Genomic DNA, 6,260 nt, shown 5'->3' on the forward strand with positions numbered 1-6,260 from the left:
TTCATATGAAACCACCACAGTAAATAACCAAACTCTCCAAATAGTCCTCCACTTCTTTGAGAGAGAGAGAGAAAGACTTTTAATAAAGTAATTAATGGTTTTTTAAGACTTGAATATTTAGGCCGATAATTTTTAAATTAAAAAAAAAAAAATCCAAAAGCTGAATCTTACAAAATCGAACAGATTCTTACAAGACTTGACTGCATATAATGTTGAGATGGATGCAGCGACCTGCATGACAGCCATCCGGGTTGCGGAAATAGTCGGAACATTTAAGCGCGGCACGCCACAAGGATGCATGACGTTTTGTTTTGAGTTGGTTGCTTCGAGTTTCTTCTTCTTGTTTGTCATCTTTGCACAAAAGTTTAGATGGATGGTCAGCATCATTAGAGCAGTGCCTCTTCCTACACAATCGAGGATGAAGGAGACATTCATACGGTCACTTAAAAAAAAAAACTAGAAGATATAAAAAAAATGCCAGTGTACATAGATTGTACCTATGTGTTATTTATATGATATGATATGACAACACCCTTTTGTCTTTGAGAGGCCAGACAAATAAAGATATGTAAAAGATTCAATCATTCCCAACTTATCGCCAGCATGGCTTTCTGATTTTTGGACATCCTCGGGTATCTTTTCTCTTATCCAAAAATAGCAATAATCTTTCTCTAGCGTAAGAGAGGGCCATGTCAAAGTTAGTTGACAGGACATCATAAGTTCAAAACCCCCAGGAGGCATTTGAAGCTAGGCGCAAGACCTCAAGGGTTTTATCAACATGAGGCCAGCCAATTTGCCATAGGTGATGGAAGGGTTTTTCACTCAAATCATTCAACAAAAAAAACGGTCATGTCAAACCATGAGCTTGACCAAGTGGATGAGTCATGACTTGTTGATGGTTTGAACATAAGCGGCACAAAGTCAAATCTTGTGCTCCACGTGGTTATAGATTTTTGGCTTGGGCGGTTTGAACCTTTACCCGCGTTTGAATACCTCCATTCACACCAACGGGGCTCCACGTGGTTGGTAGGAACTATCAGTGCAAGTCTCCTTGTGGTGGGACATTGCAGGTTCAAATCCTAATGGTAAGCTGAATAATAACTTGTGGGGTGTGCCTAACCTCATCTTGCCTTTAAAAACAAAAAAGAAAACCTCCATTCACAAATCTGAAGAATTGGACCTAAGATTCACGTATCTGTAGCTGGACCCTTTCGAGTCGGCCCTAAGATATGTGAATTTCCACTCAAAAATGAATCTCGGATCCTTAATGTTGAGGATACGAGAAACAGGCTTATCTTGCAGTTGATGATGTGGCTTGAGATTAGCATCGATATCTTACACGTGGACGGTGAATCTCACGGTTAGCAAAGAGTGAAAGCAACCAATAGGGTAGTTAAATTTGAATAGTTATCTCAAGGGTTTAACAACTGGAGGTCAGCCAATGTGCAGTCGGTGATGGAGGGTTTGCCATGGATTATCCTAAAAATATATATTTTGTTTTAAGCTCATGTTTGGTAGCTGATAGTTGGGAGCTTATGAATTTGGAATATTGAGGAAAACAATCATTCTTGGAATTGGCACCTATCCCTAAATGGTAGTAACCAAATCTTGTTTTGGGTGCATAGTTATATCACAGGGACACGCCATTCTAGTGACACAACTTGACATGCTCGGAGTGACGAAGGAGTCTAACACATATAGATATTATTTTATTGTTTTTAAATAATTTTAAAGAGTGTTTTAGTAAAACTATATTATATTTATTAAAATGTCAAAAAATAATTTGTTATTGATTTATTTATTTATTTTCTATTTATTTTTAATTCGCATATCATACAGGTCGCATGTCAAGTCATAAGTGTCTTTTTTGATATGGGTGTAGAGCTTAAATGTATAAGCTAGTGCATTTGGATTAATGAGAAATTATATTGGGCTCATTATTTCATTATTTGGTAAAGTGAGAGAGGATTTTGTCAAAAAAACAAAAACAAAATTCAGGAGGCATGTTTGAGGGGGAAAAGTGTAAAAAGAAAATTTTACCTATGAGAAGTTTTGATATAATATCATTTCAAATGAAATTTTTTTTGCTTGTTTGTGCAGCATGAGAAAAACAGACTGAAAAATGTGAGAAAAATGACGGAGAGAGAGAGAAATGGTGGTGGGAGGAAAATGAAGATAGAAAAAACTCTTGTGGTAGCCAATGAAATGAGATGTGTTGTAGGTGAATGGCTGCCCTAATGCAAAAAGAAGATTTTTTTATAGGAAAAAATCTTTCAGCGCCCCTCAGGTGGATGAATTTTTCTTATCCAAAATCAAGTCTTTATAAAAACTTTTCTTTTAAAAATTTTCTCTCGTTTGAAACAGATGGAATAGTTCTATTTTTTATTTTCTACTTTTACTTTTCCTACTATTTTCCCACTTCCAAACGTTAGGGTATCATTTTTTCTCGTGTCAAACACGCCCTTAGGATTTATTTGAGAGCCAAGTTGGGAGAGAGACGAGAGAAGTGATGGTAATGGATTTGTCAGCTACATACTATTGGGGATGTAGTTGAAATTGAGTGATGAGTGATGGGAGGCCAAATCCCATGCATCTCCCTCTCAAATTTGACTGTCAAACAGAGCTACCAAACCAATGTTGTCAGTATAGTTGCGAATCTGCCTGAATCAGCTGATTCGTATCACATCGATAAAAAATTATACAAAACTGACCTGATTCGGCTTATCTTCAAATAAATCTTAACAGTGGTAAAAATAGTTTTTAATATTTGTTAAATATGATTTTAATATTTTTATGACACGTATCATGTTGTGATTAATTAAAAGTTGGTCGATTCAGTTCAATTCAGCCCCAAATTAGAATCACCCGATTCTCTCAATTGATTTGAGTCCGAGGAGATTCTTACAACATTGTACAACCAACAATATATATGGCAGGCTGAACCAGAGCGACCAGGTCTTCATGCTGGATTCCATTTCTTCGGGTTATAAATAATAATAAAAAAATATGTTCTCTGTTGCCAAGAGGCATGAATTGACCTGCACCAAGCTGACCAAGTTCATTAAGAGTGACTATCCAGGTTGACATGAGCTGGGGCTGGGTCCGGCCCGCTTGGAATCTTTGCATGAATATTCTGGAAAATTAAAGAGGTACAGATACTCTCTGAACCAAAAGATTTGGATACCTATTGCTTGAAATAAATATTAAATATGCATGGTTGCCTAGCTATGGAAAAAAATATATTAAATATGGTTGAGTTTGGTACAGCCAAACTAATTAAGAGCCAAGAAATCGGTGGTCAAGGTTTCTAACCCTCTCTTTACCCAACGTTTGGCTGTGGTGCTACGAGGGGGTCCAACCAACGGGGGTGGTGTGGGCTCGGCTTGTCTGGTAGAGCAGTTAGTGCACGTCACCTTGTATTTGAATGTTTCAAGTTCGAATCTCAATGGTATCCTTGTATAACTGGTAGAAGTCTGCCTAACCCCAAATTGGCTGTCCAAAAAAAAAGTTAGAGGCCCAGTTTGTTAAATGACTAAGATGTCCCCTACGTTATAACGCACATACAATGATTATATTATAATTTGCAAAAAAAAAAAACTTTGCTAAATATATTTTCCCTACGTTCCTACAATGTATTTGTAGGAAGTATATATATATATATATATATATATATATATATATATATATATATATATATATATATATATATATATATATATATATATATATATATATATATATAGTAACTAGAATATGAGAACAGAAATATGAGAACTAGAAATGTGAGCATTTCCAACACTTTTTTTTGCAAATCCAGGATGTGATTGGCATGGTGAATTTACAAGAAATCAACCATTGGATCATTTATTTTTTATGAAAAAAATGTGATTTTTGAATGCTTGAATATTTATGAAGATTATGAGCCATTGATTTTAAAACGTAAAAAAAATCACATTTGTGCATCAAAATCGGATTATTCAAGATGTGGTTCGTATAAATCCAAGCATGTAGATCACACTACAAGAAAATCATGGATTAGCGACGGCTTATATCCATCGTTAATCCGTCGCTAAACAGTTTAGCGACGGATTAGCGATGGATAGAGGCCATCGCGAATTTTTGCTCGCTAATTAGCGGAAAAACTTATTTGTCGTTAATTCCGTCGCTAATTTGCGACAGATTAGCGACGGACATTATCCGTCGCTAATCCGTCGCTAAATTTAAAAAAAAAATAAAAAAAAAATGATCCCTGTCGGGCGGTATTCCGGCAGCAATAAGCCGGACTTATACCGCACTCGACAGGCATCGTCGTCCTCCGTGAACCGGCGTCACAGTCGTCCTCCGTGAACCGTCCTCCGTGAACCGGCGTCACAGTCGTCCTCCGTGAACCGTCCTCCGTGAACCGATGCTCTCCGGCGTCGCCGTCCTCCATGAACCGGCGCCATCATCTTCCGTGAACCGGCGTCGCCGTCATCCTCCGTGAACCAGCGTCGCCGCCCTCCGTGAACCGATGTTGTCCTCCTCTGTGAACTGGCGCCGACATCCTCCAGCGATCGTCGACCGTCCTCCGGCGTCGCCATCCTCCGTGAACCGTCCTTCGTGAATCGGTGCTCTCCGGCGTCGCCGTCCTCCATGAACCGGCGCCGTCATCTTCCGTGAACCGGTGTTGCCGTCATCCTCCGTGATTAACCAGCGTCGCCGTCCTCCGTGAACCGGCGTCGCCGTCCTCCGTGAACCGGCGCCGACGTCCTCCAGCTATCGCCGACCGTCCTCCGGCGTCGCCGTCCTTCACTCTCATGTACATGCTCTCCAACACACTCTCCGACGTCGACGTCCTCTGAAGAAGTCGGTTTAAATCGAGCGCGATCGATTTAAATTTCGAAAGGGAGAGAGGAAAAATTTCGCGCTTGGTTTAAATCGAAAATTAGCGAGGGATTTAGCAAGGGAATTTTTCCGTCGCTAATTAGCGACGGATTAGCGACGAAAAAATTCTCTCGCTAAATCCCTCGCTAAAATGTTTTTCTGGTATTGAGAATTAGCGACGAAACAATTGTTGTCGTTAATCCGTCGCTAATTAGCGACGGATTAGCTAGAGAAAACTTTCATCGCTAATCCGTCGCTACTTAGCGACGGATTCATGAAGAAAGTTTTCTCTAGCTAATCCGTCATTAATTTGCGACGGAAAAAATCCATCGCAAATTTCCGTCGCTAATTAACATTTTTCTTGTAGTGTCACATCCTTATGGTTAGATTCAAGAGAAAAGAAAAGAAAAAGTCCATGAAAATAGTGGTTCACACATTAATTCTCATATTCTAGTGATTATATATATACCCACGAGTAAGTCAAGAAAACGACATTGTTGACAGGATGAAAATGAGACATTGGTGGAAAACAGCTCTCACCATGCACAGTAGACCCAGTAAAGCAACTAACCTAGCTCCTAGTAGATTGGGTTAAGGTGGTACCCGTTAGACGAATAATGACATGTTGATTAAGAGTATAACCCAAAAATCAAGTCCTATTTTTCTTAAACTTGCACATAGAAATCACCTTACCTGGGTTTTGAACACATGGCATGTGGTGTTCACTACCTCTACATTCAACCTCTTTACTGAGCTCAGGCTAGGGATGCAAATGGGTCCAGGATGGAGGTTTTAGTTGTTCTAAATCTGATTTCGATAGGAATCCCCATCTATTTAGGTGGTCCGAATCCCAACCGTTTGCACCCAAGTTCAGGCATGCGTTAGCACAAGAAAAGATGGAGGAGGTCTACTTTCCACGTGGCAACAACTGAGTATGTGACTTGTTTTTCACTAATTTGGGTCAAGATACCATTTTTTTTTTTGAGAGAGAGAGAGAGAGAGGGTCATAATGGGAAGCAGATCAGGTCATGCTAAAGCTCATGCTGACATCGTGGCCATCCAATTTGCATTTTAAAAAGTTCAAAAGTCAACAAAACCACGTGGCATTCATCCAAAATGCAAACAGACGGCCACGATGTCCGCATGAACCAAAACTCTCATTTTCAGCATGACCTGGTCTGCTTGTGTGTCTCATGGAATGGGGATGGCCCGGGGAACCGGTAGGTCACGCCGGGGCTGCCTCCGAGAAACCGGCGAGACGGCACCAACGGCAAGATCCATGTGGTATTGCTCCAGTGGGGCCGACCGTTCTCGGCCCCACTGCTGACGTGGCGAGAGGTACGGATACTTGCCATCCTTGGTGGGGAGAGAGAAACTTGGGCAAAAGAATAAAACAG

Source organism: Nuphar pumila, chromosome 7, assembly GCF_984573655.1.
Source record: "Nuphar pumila chromosome 7, dmNupPumi1.hap1.1, whole genome shotgun sequence".
Taxonomy (NCBI): Eukaryota; Viridiplantae; Streptophyta; class Magnoliopsida; order Nymphaeales; family Nymphaeaceae; genus Nuphar; species Nuphar pumila.